Source organism: Mustela nivalis, assembly GCF_964662115.1.
Source record: "Mustela nivalis genome assembly, chromosome: 7".
Classification (NCBI taxonomy): domain Eukaryota; kingdom Metazoa; phylum Chordata; class Mammalia; order Carnivora; family Mustelidae; genus Mustela; species Mustela nivalis.
This window is the reverse complement of record NC_139026.1, coordinates 51,044,647-51,067,259: the sequence shown is the minus strand read 5'-3', so window position 1 is coordinate 51,067,259 and position 22,613 is coordinate 51,044,647. Positions and strand designations below refer to the sequence as shown.

At 43.4% G+C, this 22,613-nt stretch overlaps 1 protein-coding gene across 1 annotated transcript in view; it reads left to right on the top strand.

The window, feature by feature from the left end:
- The window catches only part of RASSF3 (Ras association domain family member 3), a 78,854-nt gene that overhangs the window by 23,855 nt on the left and 32,386 nt on the right, over positions 1 to 22,613 (top strand). The gene's annotated exons all lie outside the window — the stretch shown is intronic.

Genomic DNA, 22,613 nt, shown 5'->3' with positions numbered 1-22,613 from the left:
ATGTATTTAATACTTTTATTACTGGTGTCTCTGTAAATATTAATCAGCAATAGTTAGTGTTACTTCACATTTTCTTTTCTTTTCTTTTCTTTTCTTTTCTTTTCTTTTCTTTTTTTTTTTTTTAACTTGTGGATGTGATGGGGCACCTGGGTGACTTAGTGGGTTAAGCTTCTGCCTTCGTCTTAGGTCATGATCCCAGGGTCCCAGGATTGAACCCCGAGTTGGGCTCTGCTCAGCAGGAGCCTGCTTCCCCTTCTCGCTCTATCTGCTGCTCTCCCTACTTGTGATCTGTCAAAGAAATAAAATTAAAAAAAAATTTGTGGATGTGTAATTCCATGTTTTCTTCTTTTTTTTTAAATATTTTATTCATTTATTTGACAGAGATCACAAGTAGGCAGAGAGAGAGGCAGGCGGGGGGGGTGGGGCTGGGGGTGGGGGTGAGGAGGAGTAGGCTCCCTGCTGAGCAGAGAGCCCGGTGTGGGGCTTGATCCCAGGACTCTGGGATCATGACCTGAGCCGAAAGCAGAGGCTTTAACCCGCTGAGCCACCCAGGCGCCTCCCATGTTTTCTTCTGTAGCTCACTTTGGTTCAACTTTGTTTTTGAGATTCTTGCTACTCCAGTTCATTCTTTAAGTGCTGAACACTCTAGTGTGTCCCATTTTCCTGTTGATGGACATTTAATATTTCCTTCCATTTTTCTCTGTTATAAATGACATTGTGATACATATAGTTATTTACCTGTCTCCTTTTGCGGGCGAGTGTGAGACTCCGGGTAGGTTATAATCCCAGGAGTGGACTTGCTTAGTTTGTGGAGAAGGGAATGTGTATCTTCAGGTTGGTTGGACAGGTTCTTCAGTTCCATCTTTGAATTGGGCAGCTTGAGGATTTAATTATTTTTAACTTCTATGTTAGTATTTTCTTTTCTTTTTTTATTTTATTTTATTTTATTTATTTATTTGACAAAGAGAGATCACAAATAGGTAGATAGGCAGAAAGAAAGAGGAGAAAGCAGGCTCCCTGCCATGCAGAGAGCCCGATGTGGGACTTGATCCCAGGACCCTGAGATCATGACCTGAGCCGAAGGCAGAGGCCTAACCTACTGAGCCACCCAGGCGCCCTGTGTTAGTATTTTCTTGAAACTGTAATGGACCTATGGAAATGTGTGGTTTGGGGAAAATTTGGAATACACAACAGATAATATTTACTGTGAATTAATGGTCTGTGATTTTAGTGATTTGTGTAAAGTTCCATTTAAATGAATTTTATATGGTTTTATATCTTCACCTAGGATCACAATGAAAGGCTGTAAGAAAAGAAATAATGAAACTGTATTTCTTTGTGCTCTCCTGAAGTTAACATGGAGTGTGGCTTGGGGGTGGGGTATTAAAAAACATTGTTATTGAGGTGTAATTGGCATATATTAGTTTCAGGTGTACAACTTAATGGTTCAATATCTGTATGTGTTCCAAAATGATCATTAAGTCACCGTACCTTGTTACAGAATTTTTTTTCTTGTCATGAGAGCATAGGGCTTGAGTACCTTAACTGCTGCTCTCTGAGCTACTTTTAAGTATGTGCCACAGTGTTTGTTAATTTTGGCCCAGTGCTGTACTGAAAATCTCTTCTCAGCCCTCACTGATCTCAGTGATCAAGCAGAATGGAATGAATGATGAATGGCATCAGGTCATGATCCCAGGCTTCTGGGATCGAGTCCCGAATTGGGTTCCTTGCTTGGCGGGGAGCCTGCTTCTCTCTCTGCCTCTGCCTGCTGCTCTGCCTGTTTGTGCACTCACGTGTGCTCTCTCTTTCTCTATCTGACAAATAAAATCTTTAAAAAAAAAAAAAAAAAAAAAAAAAGAATGGCATAAATCCTGATGGGATCTTTGTGAAGTAACCTGGCATACTATACTCCCTTGGGATGAAAGAGGGTTCTGTTTTCTTAGTCTTCCTCAGGTTGCTTCAGTTTAGTTTGTGGTGTCCAAGAGACTCGTTGGACTGGCTTTAGGCTGATACTAATCAGTTCCTTCATATTTCCCCCACTGCTTTTTTTTTTTTTTTTTTTAATACAGTTTGGTGGGGAGGGTTAGAGGGAGATGGAGAAAGAATTTCAAGCAGGGAGTCCCAAGCAGGAGCCAGACGTGGGGCTTGATCTTACAACCCTGAGATTATGATCTGAGCTGAAACCAGGAGTTTGACTCTTAAGCTACTGAGCCATCCAGGGGCACCTTCCCCAGTGACTTTTTAAGAACTGCTGTGTAGCTCTCTTTTTTCAGTAAGATCCAAAAACCATTTGCTACTGTGGCTTAGTTATTTCTCCAAACATTTATTTCCTTCTGGCAGGAATCCCGTAAGAGAGCCACTTCTCAGGGACCTTGGCTATAAGTTCTGCCATGTGTCATGTCATTATTGATAGGGACTTCTTGCAAGAATAAAGCATGAAATGGGGCGCCTGGGTGGCTCAGAGGGTTAAAGCCTCTGCCTTCAGCTCAGGTCCTGGTCTCGGGGACCTGGGATCGAGCCCCACATCGGGCTCTCTGCTCAGCAGGGAGCCTGCTTTCCTTCCTCTCTGCCTGCCTCTCTGCCTACTTGTGATCTCTGTCTGTCAAATAAATTAAAAAAAAAAAAAAAAAGAATAAAGCATGAAAGATCTTGGCATCCTAGGAGGAGGCAAGGGGCGAGCTTTTTATTTATGCAGATTTAATGTTGATCACTACTGATTTCATCGGAGGCTTTGTGGGCCTCTTACATACTCTCCACTCTCCTAGTTTATTTTTTTATTTTTTTAAAGATTTTATTTATTTATTTGACAGAGAGAGAAATTACAAGTAGGCGGAGAGTCAGGCAGAGAGAGAGAGGAGGAAGCAGGCTCCCACTGAGCAAAGAGCCCGATGCGGGGCTCGATCCCAGGACCCTGAGATCATGACCTGAGCCGAAGGCAGCGGCTTAATCCACTGAGCCACCCAGGCGCCCCTCTCCTAGTTTATTTTTAAAAAATTTTCATTTAGGGGCGCCTGGGTGGCTCAGTGGGTTGGGCCACTGCCTTCGGTTCAGGTCATGGTCTCAGGGTCCTGGGATTGAGCCCCGCTTCGGGCTCTCTGCTCAGCAGGGAGCCTGCTTCCTCCTCTCTCTCTGCCTGCCTCTGATCTCTCTCTGTCAAATAAATAAAACCTTAAAAAATTTTTTTTTCATTTATTTTTAAAAATTTCACATATTTATTTGATAGGGGGTGGAGCAAGTGAGCACAAGCAGGGGGAGCTGCAGAGGGAGAGTGAGAAGCAGGCTCCCCACTGAGTGGCGATGGGATTATATCCCAGAACCCTGAGAGTAGGACCTGAGCCAAAGGCAGCCGCCTAACTGACTGAGCCACCCAGGTGCCCCTCCTGCTGGTTTAGACTAAGAATTTTATTTTATTTTATTTTATTTTTTTTTAAAGAATTTATTTATTTATTTGCCAGAGACAGAGGGAGAGAGAGCGAGCGAGCACAGGCAGACAGAGGCAGGCAGAGGCAGTGGGAGAAGCAGGCTCCCTGCCGAGCAAGGAGCCCGATGTGGGACTCGATCCCAGGACGCTGGGATCATGACCTGAGCCGAAGGCAGCTGCTTAACCAACTGAGCCACCCAGGCGTCCCTAGACTAAGAATTTTAAAGCAGGTGCTCCTCGAAATAGAGAGCAAATGGGAAATCCTGTGGACATGGGGTCTCGTGACTATACAGTTGTCAAGACTGGGTTTGAGAAGTGACCTGACTGCTAGGGACATTCAGTGGGCAGGTCATCTGTTCTTGAACAGCAGCATTTCCTTAGTCCTGTGTGGCCTTCTCTTTTGATTTCCTGAAGCACTCAGTGACTCCTAATTCCAATACTCGGAGCTATCCGATCACAGTTATTTGTTGCAAATTATCTTTTCTACTGTATTAGGCTTTCTTGTAAGCTGATCATAATAAACTCTGGTTGATAGCTCACCTGTTTTTATTTATTTACACACACATATATGTAATACTTTTTTTTTTTTTTAAGATTTTATTTATTTGGGGCGCCTGGGTGGCTCAGTGGGTTAAAGCCTCTGCTTTCGGCTCAGGTCATGATCTCAGGGTCTTGGGATCGAGCCCCGCATCGGGCTCTCTGCTCGGCGGGGAGCCTGCTTCCTCCTCTCTCTCTGCCTGCCTCTCTGCCTACTTGTGATCTCTCTCTGTCGAATAAATAAATAAAATCTTTAAAAAAAAACGATTTTATTTATTTGACAGAGATCACAAGTAGGTAGAGAAGCAAGCAGAGAGAGGAGAAAACAGGCTCCCTCCTGAGTGGAGAGCCCGGGGCTCCATCCCAGGACCTGGGATCATGACCTGAGCCAAAGGCAGAGGCTTTAACCCGCTGAGTCACCCAGTCGCCCCTGTAATACATTTTTATTTAAAATAAGTGTGAGGCTTGAACTGATGACCCTGAGATCAAGAGTCCCGTGTTCTACTGACTGCGCCCATCAGGCACCCTCACCCGCTTTATTTAAGTTGTTTGCTTTCTCCTCAGACCTAGCAATTCTACTTCTAAAAATTTATCCTTAAATTAAAAAAGAAAAAACAACAAGCCCCTCTAAAACCAAGGATATATGAAAAGGTTTGTTATAAGAGTTTCATTAAAGCATTTTTTTTTTTTAAGATTAAAAGTGTTTTGGGGATGCCTGGGGTAGGTCAGTCAGTTGAGTGCCTTCAGCTCTGGTCATGAACTCTGGGTCATGGGATCAAGTCCCACTTCGGGTTCCTTGCTCAGTGGGGATCCTGGTTTTCCCTCTACCTGCCACTCCCTCTGCTTGTATGTTCTCTCTCTCTCTCTGACAAATAGATATATATATATTTTTTTTTTAAATTTTTTTTTAAATTTATTTATTTATCAGAGAGAGAGAGCGAGCACAGGCAGACAGAATGGCAGGCAGAGGCAGAGGGAGAAGCAGGCTCCCTGCGGAGCAAGGAGCCCGATGTGGGACTCGATCCCAAGACGCCGGGATCATGACCCGAGCCGAAGGCAGCTGCTTAACCAACTGAGCCACCCAGGCGTCCCTAGATATATATTTTTTAAGATTTTATTTACTCATTGGACAGAGTGAGTGCAGGCAGGCAGAACTGCAGGCAGAGAGAAGGAAGCAGCCTCCCCACTGAGCAGAGCTTGATGTGGGCTGGGTCCGTGACTTGAGCCGAAGGCAGAGGGTTAACCCACTAAGCCATCCAATAATCATGGGAAAATAATCTCAATAATCATGGGGGGAAAAAAGATTTAAACTTTTTTTTTTTTTTTTAAGTAATCACTATACCCAGTGTGGGGCTCAAATTCACACAGTGAGATTGAGTGACTCGCTCTACTTACTGAGCCAGCCAGTTGCCCCAAGGTATTATTTTTAATAGTGGGAAATTTAGAAACAATTTAAAGGTCCAACATTAAACCTGTCATATATGTATAGACATTCACCTATCTAATAATGTTTGTAGAAGGGACGCCTGGGTGGCTCAGTTGGTTAAGCAGCTGCCTTCGGCTCAGGTCATGATCCCAGTGTCCTGGGATCAAGTCCCACATCGGGCTCCTTGCTCCACAGGGAGTCTGCTTCTCCCTCTGCCTCTGCCTTCCACTCTGTCTGCCTGTGCTTGCTCTCACTCTCTCTCTCTCTCTGACAAATAAATAAATAAAATCTTAAAAAAAAAAAAAAAAAAAAAAAAAAATAATGTTTGTAGAAGGGCACCTGGCTGGCTCAGTTGGAGGAGCATGATCTTGAGGTTGTGGGTTTGAGCCCCACGTGGAGTATAGAGATTACTTAAATAATTAAATAAGCAAAATTAAAAAACCATAACCTTGTTTAAAAAAAAAAAAAAGTATTTGTAGAGTACAGTGGTACAGGTTCTGGATCCAGACTCTGAATTCTGCTTCTGCTGCTGCTACTTGGAACTGTGTGACCTTGGGCAAGTTTCTTTTTCTCCTTTTAAAATTGTGGTAAAATACACATAACATAAATTTTATCTTTTCAACAATTAAAAAAAAAAAAAAGATTTTATTTCAGAGAGCACAAATGGTGGTGGGGAGGAGCAAAGGGAGAGGGAAAGAGAGAATCCCAAGCGGATTCCACACCAAGCCGAAGTGGCACTTGATCTCCCCATCCCAAGATGATGACCTGAGTTGAAACCAAGAGTTAACTTGCTTAACCAACTGAGCCACCCAGTTTCTTAATGGAATTGTTCATTGTACAGCTTTCTTTAGGGCATTCTGAATGTCAGTGAAGTTAATGCATGTAAAAAGCATAGACTGGGCCATGTCCTAGTAACACTCAAACACTGTCTATCATATATATTTTAATTTAAGTACGAATTTTATGGGGACACCTGGGTGGCTCAATTGGTTAAGCTCATCTGCCTTTGGCTCAGGTTGTGATCTCAGGGTCCTGGGATCTAGTCCTGCATTGGGCTCCTTGCTCAGAAGGGAGTCTGCTGCTCCCCCTGCTTTTGTGCTCTCTCTCTGTCTGACAGATAAATTTAAAAAACCTTTTTTGTGTATGTAAGATATACAGCGTGACTTGATATCCACAGTGGGCTGATTATTATAGTCAAGCTAATAAGCATGTCATTTCCTTATATGACTTTTTTTTTTTAGTAATGATCACGACCTGAAATCTGTTGTAGCATATTTCCTGTGTTTAGTACAATATTAACTATAGTTATCCTGCCTGCCTGCACATTTGCTCTCTAGACTTAACTCATCCTGCAGAACTGAAACTTTGTACCCTCTGACCAACAAACATTAGCTGTTGTTACAATATTCAATACACAGATACTCACACAAATAATTTTTTTAAAAGATTTTATTTATTTATTTGACAGATCACAAGTAGGCAGAGAGAGAGGGTGGGGGGGGGGAAGCAGGCTCCCTGCTGAGCAGAGAGCCCGATTCCGGGTTTGATCCCAGGATCCTGAGATCGTGACCTGAGCTGAAGGCAGAGGCTTAACCCACTGAGCCACCCAGGCACCCCTACTCACAAAATTTTTTTTTTAAATAATTTTTTAAAAAGATTTTATTTATTTATTTGACAGAGAAATCACAAGTAGATGGAGAGGCAGGCAGAGAGAGAGAGAGAGAGAGAGAGGGAAGCAGGCTCCCTGCTGAGCAGAGAGCCCGATGCGGGACTCGATCCCAGGACCCTGAGATCATGACCTGAGCCGAAGGCAGCGGCTACCCCACTGAGCCACCCATGCGCCCCACTCACAAAAATTTTTAACTGGAGATTTTTTAAATGGCATGTATAGTTTAAATACAAGAATAGAAAAAAAAAAAACTCCCAAAGGATTTACCTTTCTGGGTGATAGGATAATCTTTTTTTTTTTTTTTTTAAGATTTTATCTATCTGACAGAGAGCAATAAGCAGGGGAATGGCAGGCAGAGGGAGAAGCAGGCTCCCTGATGTGGGGCTCCATCCCAGGACTCTGGGAGCAGGACCCCAGCTAAAGGCAGACACTTAAGGACTGAGCACCCCAGGTACCCCAGATAATCTCATTTGACTTCTGTGTTTTTTTCCCTCTTGTAATTGTCTTGTTTTTCTTTTGTAATAGAAAAAAAATTTGCATATGATTTTATTCTGGTGCCTGTGGGTAAAAACACTGAGAGGTTCCTAGTGGGTTAATCCTAAAAAGGACAATTTGATTTTTCACTTTTATCTTAGAGTTTCATTTGTTCCCTTTGCTTGACTAATTATTTACATCAAGATTATTGTGGCATGTATACAGTTGTGTCCAAAATACTCTCACAATGGCCACTTCCTAAGGGTAGCCTTAAAATTGCATATAGTTTGTTAACCTTATTGTGGTATTTTGTTTTTCTTAACTGTAGTTTCCTGTTCTTAGGATTTTTTGCATGTCAACATTAAACTGAAAATATTTTGCTTTGGAGGGTTAATAAGCCAGACAGAGTGGTGTTGATAATTCAAGGAAATGGCCCAAGCCATTATCAATTAAAATTGCATAAAAAGCCAGGTGTACCTTGATTAGAGGTTTCGAAGGTAGGAAGCCAGGAATATTCTAAATTCCCGTGGCCTGTGGTATTAAAACTGTTCTGTAGTGAAGGTGGGGAGAGCAGAAGAGGCCACGAGTGGGTCAGGAAGAGCGAGGGCCAGCAAAACACACTTGCAGTGCTCGCCGCTGGGAGCTTAAGACTTCTTAGCAGTGTTGTGTGTTCTCTTAGCAAACCTGGTTGTCGTCGTCATTTTTTTTTTTTTTTTTTAAGATTATTTATTTGAGAGAGCACAAGCAGGGTGAGAAGCAGGGAGAACAGCAGAGAAAGAGAGGGAGAAGCAGGCTCCCTACTGAGCAGGGAGCCCAGTGTGAGGCTCAATCCCAGACCTGAGCCGAAGGCAGACACTTAACTGACAAGAGCTACCGAGGTGCCCCAGCAAACATAGTCTTAACGTCTGCTTAGATATAGATCTCTTTTCTTCTTAGTTTTAAGTGAGCCCACCTCAGGTATATATGCCATATGGATCCCAACAACCTTCGGTGCACCTGGGCCTGCCCAGAGGTTTGTATGGGTCCTAGTATGGGAAGCATGGCCTAGACAGTGTGGGACTTTTTGTATGGAATCAGGTGAGAATTGTTGATAGTTGGCATGCTTTGAGAGAGCTTCCAGGTTATTCTACCAATATCAAATGTCTGCTGGGCTGAGAATCTTTAAGGGTTGGGCTCAGAGATTGAAGGAAGTTGACAGAGAATTATGGCAAATCCATAAAGTGATGATTCTGTGCTGTATTGAATAGGTATTGTATTAAGTGCTTTATTACGTCCCAGCAACCCTGTGAGATAGACCTTCACTTTCGTTTATAGGACAGTACATTACAGATGAAGTTACCCTTTTTTAAAAAATACTTTTAAAAAAGGATTTTATTTATTTGACAGATGGAGATCACAAGTAGGCAGAGAGAGGGAGGGAAGCAAGCTCCCCTCTCAGCAGGGAGCCCAATGTGGGGCTCCATCCCAGGACCTTGAGACCCTGACCTGAGGCAAAGGCAGAGGCTTAACCCACTGAGCAACTCAGGCGCCCCTGAAGTTACCCTTTCTTTAAAAAAATTTTTCATTTTGGGGTGCCTGGGTGGCTCAGTGGGTTAAAGCCTCTGCCTTCAGCTCAGGTCATGATCCCAGGGTCCTGGGATCAAGCCCCACATCAGGCTCTGCTTAGCAGAGAGCCTGCTTCCCTTCCTCTCTCTCTGCCTCTCTGCCTACTTGTGATCTCTGTCAAATAAATAAATAAAATCTTTTAAAAAATGGGGCACCTGGGTGGCTCAGTGGGTTAAAGCCTCTGCTTTCGGCTCGGGTCATGATCCCAGGGTCCTGGGATTGAGCCCTGCATCAGGCTCTCTGCTCAGCGGGGAGCCTGCTTCCTCCTCTCTCTCTGCCTGCCTCTCTGCCTACTTGTGATCTCTGTCTGTCAAATAAATAAAGAAAATATCTTTAAAAAAAAAAAAGAAAAAAAAGAAGAAAAAAATCTTTTAAAAAAGATTTTCATTTTGGAAGTTTTTATGTGCTTTAGGTATATGTTAGGTATATGTTTTATTAAGTGAAACTGTATTACTAGCTTTCCTTCTATCTCTTAACAAAAAAGGAAAAAATATTTTGTTCTTGAGGTTAAGTATGGAGCATATTTTATCTTCAGATACAGAACCTTTGTCTTTATATAGATAATTGCATCTTGAAAATTGAGGTATAACTAGAATAAGTAAAATGTCTAAATCTTTTTTTTTTTAAAGATTTTATTTATTTATTTGTCAGAGAGAGCGAGCGAGAGCAAGCACAGGCAGACAGAGTGGAAGTTTTCAAGAGTCAGAGGGAGAAGCAGGCTCCCCGTGGAGCAAGGAGCCCGATGTGGGACTCGATCCCAGGATGCTGGGATCATGACCTGAGCCGAAGGCAGCTGCTCAACCAACTGAGCCACCCAGGCGTCCCAAAATGTCTAAATCTTAATTGGACAGTTCAATAAGGTTTTATTTCCCTTACTTTCTTTCCCTCCCCCCCCAACTGCCCTGCTCCAGCTTAAAATATAGTACATTTCTGGCACCCAGAAGGTTCTTTTGTGTCCATTCTTTTTATTGATTGATTAAAGCATATGTGCTGCTGAAGTGAGCACTTTTGTGTCCCTTCCTAATCAGTAATCTTCACCTTTTGGCTGGAATCACTATTCTGATTCTGTTACTATAGATTAACTTTGCTTCATCTTGAACTTCATATAAATGAAGTATCCAGTATGTACTCTTTCTGCCCCGGCATCTTTTGCCCAAAGCAATGGCATGTGATTCACCCGCATGTGATTTATCACCATTAGAAGTATACTGAAGCCCGTATTGGTTTGATTCACAGGGTTGTTTTTTGGTCCCTTTAGGAGTATAAAACAGTGTAAGTGGGAAATAAGTTCAGTTTTCAAGAGTGCTGTATGAGGTACCCAAGGTAAATGCATATGGCTGATCATGACCTAGAAAGTGCAGAGGAAAAGTCTTAGTGATAACGCAGGTACCAGGCTTTGTGTAGAAGGAATGAGACCCGTACTTCGAAGACACGTGGGCACTAGAGGTTCAACGATAGGGGGTGGAGTCGGTGCTCCCAGCATGTGTTTGTGTTTGATGAGTGCGAGAGATGGATGGCAGTCCTAAACTTGGCCTCCAGACTTGGCCCAGGTCAGGGAGGTGCTTTCTTGAATGTCAAACCTTTGAGGTATTTACACTTTGGAAAGATTCATTGGGCAGTGGTTATGGCATTGCAGGGATGTCGGCTGTGCAGAGCTCAGGGTCAGGAGGAAGATCTGGGCTGGAGAAAATGAACACAAAATGGGTTATAGCTGTGGGAGTAGACCTAGGCTCCTGGCTAGAGTTCTAGAGTGGTGTGGTTCACCAAAGGTGGGTGTTAGAATTGCTCAAGAGACTTCTTGGAAATATACTGGGTAAGCCTACCTAGGAGCTTCGATTGGTGCTTCTGGGGTCACAGCAGCTACTGGGATTTTTGAAAACACTTCAGTTTATTCTGATGTCCGTTCCCTCCTCATGCTGCAGATGGCAGTCAGTGAGGAAAGTAGGGCTTGGGCTCCCTTTTAGGACACACATCCCACAGGAGAGTCAGGAGACCCCAGTCTTGCTGTCTGGGTGGGCAAGAGAGCAGTGTTCAGTGGGTCCCAAAGGTCTTGTTTCCAAAGTGGCCGTGGTGTGCCTGTTGAAACACTGCCACAACAGGGAGCTTGCCAGCTTCCTAGGCAGTCATTTTGGGACCATTTTGAAGATCAGAAAAGATTTTTGGTGAAATAAGCCAAACTGTCACAGGGTGGGCCTTGAAAGGAGCACAAAGCTAGTCTACCCTGCATGGGTTACTCAGTCCTGGGTTATAATGACGGTTTTCACAACTGCCCAGTTTCCTTTTCCCATCCTGATCCTCTGCAGTGCTTACTACTCCTGTGTAGCTTTCAAAGCCTCTGTTACGATCCTCTTTAAATTGTTCCTCTTGGGACACCTGGGTGGTGCAGTGAGTTAAACATCTACCTTTGGCTCAGGTCATGGTTCTGGGGTCCTGGGATCCTGGGATCGAGTCCTGTGTCTGGCTCCCTCCTCATTGGGGAGCCTGCTTCTCCATCTCCCTTTCTGTAGCTCCCCTGCTTGTGCTCTCTGTCAAATAAGTAAATTAAAAAAATTTAAAAAAAGGGGGGGGGCAGAAATTTAGCCATAAAACCTCACATGCCCAAGTCCTACGGTTTATGGGACAGTGTGACTAAAGTAAATAGTCAAGGGCAGGGACTTTCCAATGAGTGTGATTACTGTAAACAAATATGTATAAGAATCAATAAGAAACATCCAAAACAAAATGGCCCATCATTTTGGTGTAAGTTTAGTAAAACTGCTTCTTTAAGTTCCAGGAAAAGGCAAGACCCCTTAAAACTTGCTTACTAGTAAACATTCACTAGAGTGCAAAGGCAATTTTATTTTGGCAACTGAGGACAATTCATGAGTCAAGTATTGATTAAATATTTGAGCACCTGGGTGACTCAGTTAAGCATCTGCCTTTGGCTCACATGATCCCAGGGTTCTGGGATTGAGCCCCACATCGGGCTCCCTGCTCATCGGGGAGCCTGCTTCTCCCTCTCCATCTGCCTGCCCGCCCCCCTGCTTGTGTTCTCTCATTCTCTCTTGCTTGTTCTCTCAAATAAATAAAATCTTTAAAAAAAATAAAAGTTGAATTTGGTCTTACGTGTCATATTAGAACTGAACACTTAGGGGAGTCTTGAGGTAGGGACATGGAGGCAAGGCTGCCTCAGTGGGCTCTGAGCTCTGCTTTCTCTTCTGCTTGGAGAGGATCAGATTTACTTATCACACTGGTAGAATGACAGGCGAGAGGGTGGGTCAAATAAAAGTTAGGATGCATAGGCTCAGCACCTGGGTGGCTTGGTTGGGGGGTGACTGCTTTTGGCTGAGGTCATGACCTCACAGTCTTGGGATTGACTCCCCCATTGGGCTCCCTGCTCAGCAGGAAGTCTGCTTCTCTCTCTGAACCTACCCCCCCTTTGTCTCTCAAATAAAAAAATTGATAGGCTCAATGAAGAGGATGAATCCAAGATGAATTAAAGATATACACTAGGTCTACACTTGTGATGCCTCTACTCCATCTCAAAAATCCAGAATTATCTTACCTATACAAGGAGAGAGGAATAAATGTTCTCTATTTAATGCTGGTCAAAATGCCTTATTTGGGGAAATGTCTTATTTGAGGAGCAGTAGTACAAAGAGGAACAATTTATTTGCTCATTTTTTACTTTTGTTTTTATTATTATTATTTTTAAAAGATTTTATTTATTTGACAAAGACAGCAAGAGAGGGAGTACAAGTAAGGGGAGTCCTGTGTCTCTTACCAAGTCCTGTCCCTCTTACCAAGCAGGGAGCCCTCAATGGGGATTGATCTGAGGACCCTGGGATCAGAACCTGAGCGAAAGGCAGATGCCTAACGACTGAGCCACCCAGGCACCCCTATTTACATATTTACATATTTATTTAGTTATTTTTAAAAAGATTTTATTTACTTAATTTGACAGATCACAAGTAGGCAGACAGGCAGGCAGAGAGAGAGGAAGGGAAGCAGGCTCCCCACTGAGCAGAGAGCCTGATGGCGGCTCAATCCCAGGACCCTGAGATCATGACCTGAGCCAAAGGCAGAGGCTTTAACCCACTGAGCCATTCAGGCACCCCTTAGTTAGTTATTTTTAAAGATTTTACTTATTAGAGAGAAAGAGAGCATGAGAGGGAAGGTCAGAGAGAGAAGCAGTCTCCCCGTGGAGCTGGGAGCCCAATGTGGTACTCCATCCCAGGACTCCAGGATCATGACCTGAGCTGAAGGCAGTTGCGTAACCAACTGAGCCACCCAGGCACAAACCCCCGCTTTTTATTTTTTAAAGATTTTATTCGTCAGAGAAAGTGCAAACAGGGTGAGTGGCAAGCATAGAAGATAGAGGGAGAAGCAGGCCCCACAGAGCAAGGACCCTGATGCAGGACTTGCTCCTAGAACCCCAGGATCATGACGTTGGCCAAAGGCAGATGCTTAACTGACTGACTTGACTTAAGCCAGGCGCCCCTGGATTTTTGCCTTTTGCCTCTACTGCTACTAACACCGATCTCTTCTTACATGCTTATAAAGTAGTTTCCAAGAGGAATTTGTTTTATGTGCTTTATTACCTTTGATATAAATAGTTTTGAAGTTGGTGTTGAAACTGCTGTATAACCATATACAAAGCTAATGTAGTAAGGATATGTTACTGTATTTGAAATCTATAAATCTAATACTGGAAAAAGCAATCTCTTTAACAGGCTATGCATCTCTATGGTGCCTCCTCTTTTTTTTTTTTTTTTTTTTAACTTAAATTGAAGAGATTTTTAAAAAGGATTTCATTTGAGAGAGATTGAGAAGGTAGGTAGGGGAAGGGAGAGAGAGGGACAAGCAGACTTTGCACTGAGCCCAGAGCTTCTTGACTTGGGGCTGGATCCCAAGACCATGACCTGAGTGGAAACCAAGAGGCAGACGCTTATTGGACTGAACCACCCAGTCCCTGACACCCCCCCTCCTTTATTTAAAGTGCTGACTGAATGTCAGGAACACTGGCAGCTTACCTAATTTAAGGCTGAAGATATGTGGACAGGCAATAAAAATAATGACCTTGGTACTTTGAGATAAAATATTAAGTTATTTTTAAGGTGTCATTTAATCTTTGATCGTACACTTGATGATTGTTTTGTATAAATAAGATTTTGGTTTTAAGTAATCTCTACCCCCAATGTGGGGCTTGAACTTACAGCCCTGAGACCAAAGGTCTTTCTCATGTGCCACCGAAGGAACTAGCCAGGCGTCCCCAAACATTCTTTCTGAATTACTGGAAGTGCTAAGGCAGCAGCTTGAAATTTACAACAGACTAGTTGATGGTTAGATACTAGAGGATCATGCTTTTCAGGGTATCAGCAGTTGCCTTCTTGCATGGGCTGAAGAGGGGTGCTATCGTAGCTACAGATTAAAGAGCTGAGGTGCTGAGGAATGAACACTGTAATCCTAAGGTTTCTTGAAGAACGTAATTTTCTGAATAGATGATATATTTTTGTTTTGCTTTGTAGATCCAGGTCAGTGACTTCTTTAAAGGTGCTGTTTTAAAACTTTGTGTCTTTCAGTATATGCTATCATGGGGCTTGCTTCATGGCAGGTCTTTTTTTTTTTTTTTTAAGACTTTATTTATTTGTCAGAGAAAGAGCAGAAGCACAGAGTGCTGCAGGCAGAACAGACAGAGGGAGACGCAGGCTCCCTGCTGAACAAGGAGCCCCATGTGGGTCTCATCCCAGGGCCCTGGGATCATGACCTGAGCCAAAGGCGACACTTAACCGATTGAGCCACTCAGCTGTTCCCCCACTTTTTTAAAACCCATTGTAAGACCATGACTTTACAGGCATTATGTTTGTTTTGCAGGAGAATCAGATTAATTTGCTTGCACAGCCCTCCGACTTGGGGACTTCTTTCATTGGCTTAGGGTTGTCTTTTGCTCCCTTTAAACTTCAGGAGAGTTCCTTTGAGTATTCGATGGGATTTTGTCTGGTTTACCACAGTAATTGCATACTTAATACCTAATGGCTTAGTCCTTACAAAACTGATTGTTTTGGTATATAATTCTAAGTGTAATTCTCTAAATATAAAATCTTCAGTAACCAATTGTTGGCATATCTGTGGACCGATGTCTGAAGATGATGGCGATGGATTCCCATCTCTGGGTTACCCTCAAGGATCTCCGGGTTGGTAGATGGCGTTGTTAGTGGGGCTCCTCTGGATCAAGAGCAAATTCATCTTGGAAAAGGGTATTATTGCTCTACTGTCAGATTTGCCAGTTCTCCTTCTGTCGTCTCCATTCTAACTCCCCCTGAAATCTAGTAGCACTGGGAAAAGTTATATCTACCTTGGTACAATAATCTGGCCACTGGTCTATTACATATATTAAAATTATTTTATTTAGAGAGTGCACATGAACTGGGGGAGAGGCAGAGGGAAAAGGGTGAGGGAATCTCAAGCAGACTCTGTTGAGTGAGGATCCTGATGTGGGGCTCAGTCCCACGACCCTGAGATTACAACCTGAGCCAAAACTGAGTCGGATGCCCAACTAGCTGCGCTACCCGGGATCCCCAAGGTTTTATTTTAAAGTAATCTCCTCATCCGGTGTGGGGCTTGAACCCACAACCCTGAGACCAAGAGTCACATGCTCCTCCACCGATGGAGCCAGCCAGGTGCTCTTGGAATGTAAGACTGTTAATTAGATATAAACTCGGAGGTGGCTTAATGGGAAGGGGTAGGGTCCCAGTCCTTACAGGGACAGGGTTTCTTTCTGGGTCTGAGAATATTGTGAACTTAGATCTTGGGAATGTCTGTATACATTATGAGTATACTGAAACCACTGAGTTGTATGCCTCACATGGGTGAATTTTAGAGTGTCTGAGTTCTAAGTCACTTTTTTTTTTTTTTAAAGATTTTATTTATTTATTTGACAGAGAGAGAGAGAGATCACAAGTAGGAAGAGAGGCAGGCAGAGAGACAGAGAGGAAAGCAGGCTCCCCGCCGAGCAGAGAGCCCGACGCGGGGCTCGATCCCAGGACCCTGGGATCATGACCCAAGCCGAAGGCAGAGGCTTAACCCACTGAGCCACCCAGGTGCCCCTAAGTCACTGTTTAAAAAAAGATCTTATTAATGAATTTTAGTGCAAAGATGATTACAGAATTGCTCGTGATTTCCTGCTTTCCCGTTTCCATTCTCCAGATCTCCCAAAGCAGTTGAAACGAAAGATAAGAAACATTAAACACTCTTATCTTCTGGTGTTGGGGAAATGCTGAGTGGCCCTGAATTTGTGTGGTGAAAGTTGTTTACGCAAGCCTGAGTCTGTAAGCCCAGAGATAAGAGAAATCCGGCTGAAGGCTCATTCAGGCAAAAAGTGATCAGACAATTGTGCAGACATGCCTGATGGAAAATCTGGGATTTCCTGATATTGGTCCTTTAATTTATGGACCATTCTAGGCTGTCAACAAAGTAGTTGTCTCCAGTGAAATTGTGATACACGCTACAGTGTGGATGAACCTTAAAGTCTGTAAGCTCAGTCACAAAAAGACAAATGTAGGATTCCACTTATGTGAGCTGCCTCAAGTAGTCTGATTCATAAAGTAGGATGGTGTGGTTGTCAGAGGCTGAGGGACAGGTAAATGGGGGAGGTATTTTGAACAGGTACAGATTTCAGTTAGAGAAGATGAAAACATTCTGGAGATTGATGTTGGGAGTGGTTGCACAACTGTGTGAATTGTACTTAATGCTGCTGAGCTATACACCTTAAAGTCGTTAACATGTGGGGAGCCTGGCTGGCTCAGTCAGTAGATCTTGGGGTCATGAGTTCAAGCTCCATTTTGGGTATAGAACTTACTTAACAGGGGCATGGGGTGACACAGCTGGTTCAACATCCGACTCTTGGTTTCGGCTTAGGTTGTGATCTCAGGGTTGTGAGATTGAGCCTACATCTCCACATGCCACGTGGAGTCTGCTTGAGATTCTCTCCTCTCCTTTGTCTGCTTCTCCTGCTTGGGCGCTCTCTTGATTAAATAAATCTTTAAAAAAAATTTAAAAATGGATAAACTATTAAATTCTATGTTAAATATATATTTTTTTTATGTTAAATATTTTTAAACACACACAAAGAAGAACTCAGTTAAGAGTGGAATCACTGGAGGGGCACTTGGGTGGTCCATTTGGTTGAGCCCTCCATGGTTTTTTTTTTATTAAAGATTTTATTTATTTATTTGACAGACAGAGATCACAAGTAGGCAGAGAGGCAGGCAGAGCGAGAGAGAGGAGGAAGCAGGCTCCCCGCTGAGCAGAGAGCCCGACGTGGGGCTCGATCCCAGAACCCTGGGATCATGACCTGAGCCGAAGGCAGAGGCTTTAACCCACTGAGCCACCCAGGTGCCCCGAGCCCTCCATGTTTTGATCTCCCCTCAGGTTTTGATCTCAGGGTTCTGAGTTCAAGCCCGATGTTGGGCTTCACACTGGGCATAGAGCCTACTTTAAAAAAAAAAAAAAAAAAGAGGTGCCTGGGTGGCTCAGTCAGTTAAGCATCTGCCTTAGCTCAGGTCATGATCCCAGGATCCTGGGATTGAGCCCCACATCAGGCTCTGTGCTCAGTGGGGAGCCTGTGCTGCTCCCTTCTGCCTGCTGCTCTGCCTGCTTATCTTCTCTCTCTCTCTCTCTTTGTCAGATAAATAAATAAAATCTTTAAAAAAATAAAAATAAAATCACTTGAGAAGTAAAGTGGGTAGGACACAGGTCTGGCTTCCTATCAGACTGCACACCGGTTTCAATGGCCTAGTTTCTGCTACCGTCCTGAGTATGTGTGAGGAGCAAACCAGATACTCAGGTCACCACCTGCTGTACCTTCCTTCTGATCCTTCCACCTGTCACTCATGGAGCATCATCTCCTGTGTCCCAGAAATTGAACTCTGCACTGGAGAAAGATGAAAGTGTGCCCCGAGGTGTTGATAATCCTGAGAGACGTTGGGAGAGATGGATTTGCTTCTAAAGAAGTGTCACATTGCATAGTGGCCATCTGTGGTAGTAAGTGTGGGTGGCACTATTTAGGTAGTGTTGGGGGGGTGACAGTGAAATGTCTGGAAACCTCATTTAAAATAGTAAAATCAATACGTGGCTGAAATTTGATACTCACAGATGCACTCTTTAAAAAGGCCTTATCTCTAGAGGAAGAGTCGTTTATACCCTGAAAATTCTTCACGGAAATAAAGAAATCCTCATGGTGCCAGAGGAGCTAGGAACTTTGTGTGAGGAGCCACCAGGATGAGGGTGAGGCCGACTATCCGGTGGCCCCTGTTTCCTGAGGCAGCAGAAGGCAAACTCACAGCTAGCGAGTTCCTTCAGGAACTGACGGTCTGGTCAGTGGAGGATACCAGAACACAAACAGGAGAGAAAACGTGTCTACAGAGTGTCCTGTAACAAAACACCATGGACGACATGGCCTATCAACCACAGGAATTTATTTCTCACAGTTCTAGAGTCTTGGAAGTCCAAGACCAGGGGCCCGGCAGATTGGGTGTCTGGTGGGGGCCTGATTCCTGGTTCACAGCAGCCTTTTGTTGTGTCCTCATGTGGTACGAGGGTGTGAAGGAGCTCTCTGGGGTTCTTTTTCCTTTTTTTTTTTTTTTTTAAAGATTTTATTTATTTATTTGACAGACACAGCAGGAGAGGGAATACAAGCAGGGGGAGTGGGAGCCCACTGAGGGGCTCTGACCTGAGCCTGAGCTTAAGGGTTGAGCAACCCAGGCACCCCTGGAGTTCCTTTTATGAGGGTTGTAATCCTTCAGGACCTGATCACCTCCCACAGGCCTGCAAGCCAAATACCATCTCCCTGGGGATGAGCACTTCAACATACAAATTTTGGGAAGATGGAAACATTCCATAAGTAGCACATTTTTTTTTTAATTTTTTAAAGATTTTATTTATTTATTGGACAGACAGAGATCACAAGTAGGCAAAGAGTCAGGCAGAGAGAGAGGAGGAAGCAGGCTTCCTGCTGAGCAGAGAGCCCGATGTGGGATTCGATCCCAGGATCCTGGGATCATGACCTGAGCCAAAGGCAGAGACTTTAACCCACTGAGCCACCCAGGTGCCCCAGTAGCACAATTTTTATATTAAAAAAAAATTTTTTTTAAATACAGCCATGTATAAGTGATTGAAAATCAGTAAGAACCAGTTATGGAAGGGAAGCATGAAAGTCCAGTGGGTCAGTGACCATGAGCTTGGACAGTCTAGATTCAGAACTCATTTTAGACGTTGTTAGTGTTTTTAGGGAGCGCTCATTCTCGGAGGCCGTTTTCATCTGTTAGATAGATTCTCTACTGGGGAGGAGGAGGAGGTAAGGGAGGGTGGGGGAGAGGTGAGGTGAGGCAAGGATGTGATATTTTTGGAACAGTTTGAAATACAAAGTAATTTCCTGATAAGATTAGTTCCTCCTAAGTTAAAACCCAACTGTGGTCGGTCTCTTAGTAATGAAATAGAGTGGACAAGTTTAGAAAAACTGGGTCTCTAGCTGTTACGCTTGAATCCCACTTAAAGTTCACTTTAGGATAAGAGAGGGATCAGTTTTTGTGGAGTACTTTATTTTGATTTATTTTTGAATTTTATAGTAAATCACAGTCTGTTTCCCTGTCACTTTTCTGCTTGGGGGCAGCACACTGTTGCACCTATTTGAAATACAGCAAAAAAAAAAAAAATTTTTTTTTAAATATAGCAAATTTTGAAAGAAAATATAGAAAAATGCTGAAGATAAGAGTTATTAACAATGGGGGAACCTGGGTGGCTCAGTTGTTAAGTGTTCTGCCTTGGGCTAAGTTCATGATCCCAGGGTGCTGGGATCAAGCCCCACATTGGGCTCCCTACTTGGTGGGAAGCCTGCTTCTCCCTCCCACTCTCCCTGCTCGTGTTCCTCTCTTGCTGTCGCTCTGTCAAATAAATAAAATCCTTAAAAAATATATTTATTAACAGTGTTTCTGGAAACAAATCCTGTTCCCTACCCCTGAAAAGGGACACTAGAAAATAATTACACCAAAAGTGATATTTCTTCTTGCTAATTCCATAATCATTCACCAGTGACATTAAGAAGCTGTTGTAACAGGTATTTATTTATTTTTAAGGTTTTTTATTTATCTCTTGACGGAGAGACGGTGAGAGAGGGAACACAAGCAGGGGGAGTGGGAGAGGGAGAAACAGGCTCCCTGCTCAGCGGGAGGCTACACAGCCCCAGCCAAAGGCAGAGGCAGATGATTAATTGACTGAGCCACCCAGGCGCCCCTGTAATAGGCATTTAAAAGGAAATCATGAAAACGATCGATGTGTTTAAAGGTATGAATACTGAGACGTTTATGTTGGCCTAAGAGAACTATTGTCTAAACCTGGCTAGGTGCTATAAGGGAGGAATCCAAATTTGTATTTCATAAGTAAGGTTACCACTAGGTCATTAATCTGGGATTTCTTGACCTTTAAGGAGTAGGTCACAAATCTTATTTTAAATAGGTGGTGATACTGTCATTTGTTTTATCTTTTAAATGCAGGGAAATTTCTTTTTAAGATAAATTTTCCCCCAGTGACTAAGATAATACATACTCAGTGTACAATACTTGGAAGTTAGAAAAAACGGGAGAAGTTTCTGGAAAATCTCTTCCTTTCAGGCAGTCTGTTTTCAGGATAGTTTTTGGTTGTGGTTTGAGAAAGCTTTGTCCCTGCTGGTTTGCTTTTATCTAGATGGGCCATCCTTTCTGTTTTGTGTGACACATTTGTGGACGACTTGTCAGAGACCCCAGTGTCCTTTTCCTGCCTCCTGTCTCTGGTCTCTGGCATGTGGAGGATTTGGGAGGTAGTCACCTAGCCTCACCCCATCAACTTCCTGTCTCGTTTTCATGGGCGCACTAGCAGCTTTACTTTGCATTTGTTAAACATTAAAGCCAGTAAGGGCACATGGCTGGCTCAGTTGCTAGAGCGTGGTTCTCTTGTTCTTAGGGTTGTGAGTTTGAGCCCCATTTGGGTGTAGAGATTACTTAAAAACCTTAGAAAAACAAAAATTAAAGTCAGCAGAACATACTGCAACAACCTTATACTTGGAAACGTCTGGGTTTGTTTCTAAGTCGGGGGCTTGGCAATTGGAAGGCTTTCTCTACAGGGGAAGAGCCCCCTGTGGGAGGCACTGGGTTCAGATTCTGGCCCCACTATTCTGGAATTGTAGCCATGACAGACAAGTTCAGCTTGGTTTCTCATGTGCAGGGGAAATAAGGTATTTGGGTAAAGTTACATGATTTACTAGATGTATGGCCAGCTTTCAGAAAGTGCTCTCTCCATTGATGTTATGCCCAGCAAAACCTGTTTGTTTCTTTCATTCAGAAATCTTTATTGAGCACCACCTGGAGGCCAGCTTTACTCTAGGTACCAGACACCAAAACAGGGAGGAAAAAAAAAAAAAAAACCCTGTCCACAGGGAGCTCAGATTTTTGTGGGGAAGGCAGTAATAAACTAGATAAATGCCTACTTTATGTGATTATATTAAGTAGTGGTAGGTCCTAAGGAGAATCGTAAAGAAGCATGGAAGGTGTGTGTGTGTGTTACAGGAGAGGAAATGAGTTATTTAACCTGTAATGTAGCAGCATATTGTTTCCACGTGTAATGGGTTTTTATGTTCTCGTTGGAGGCCAAAACTTGCCCTTTTGTGTAAGTGGAACTTCTTTGCTGTCCCTGGCATGTTTCTGGGAGGAGGTGGGTTCTCCTCTTGCCTGGCTGAGAATGCCGGCTCCGGTAACAAAGGGTTGGAGTGCTGTGCGTCTCTGGGTATATCGTGGAAAGTGCTTACAGTAGTGTCAGGCATTCAGTGAATTTTAGCCCTAGTATGCTAATGCTGTTTAGCTCTTCTGTCTCTTTGTTACAAAACTCAGAAGTTTTAAATAGAAACCAGAGGGGCGGCTTTCTTGGAAAAATTGCCTAGTGTTAGGAAGCGGTAATAACGTGTCAGATTTGGAGCACAGACATAATGTGGACCCTCCTTCCCCCGGTTTCCCACACCAGTCACTTCTTCTTCAGATCTCATTATCTCTTTTCCCTCTCTTGAACCCCTGCGGCCATCCGAAGGAACAGATTTTTTAAGGCAGGAACCATGGTTGATGGATGAACAAAGACCATCTTGTGTTGCTATCTGTTGAATCAGGCAGAAGGAAGAAACACATTCTCATAGCCTCGTCAGGTTTCTAAGAATGAATGTACTTGGATAAAGAGAAAGGGATAAGAAATCAGTAAAGGTGTGGTGCATGCTCAGTGAAGGAGAAACAGAAACAGCACTTTTCCTAAGCTTGAGTCCTATCTTACTGACTGGCTAAATACGAGATTTAGAAAATAACAGAAATCCATCCAGGGATGTGAGCTTATTCTGTGTGATCTCTACCTTCAGTTTCTCCTTATTTCTCAACAGCGCCTTTTTAGTTTAAGCAATATGGATTCTGTTCCCGATATGAAAAATTTATACT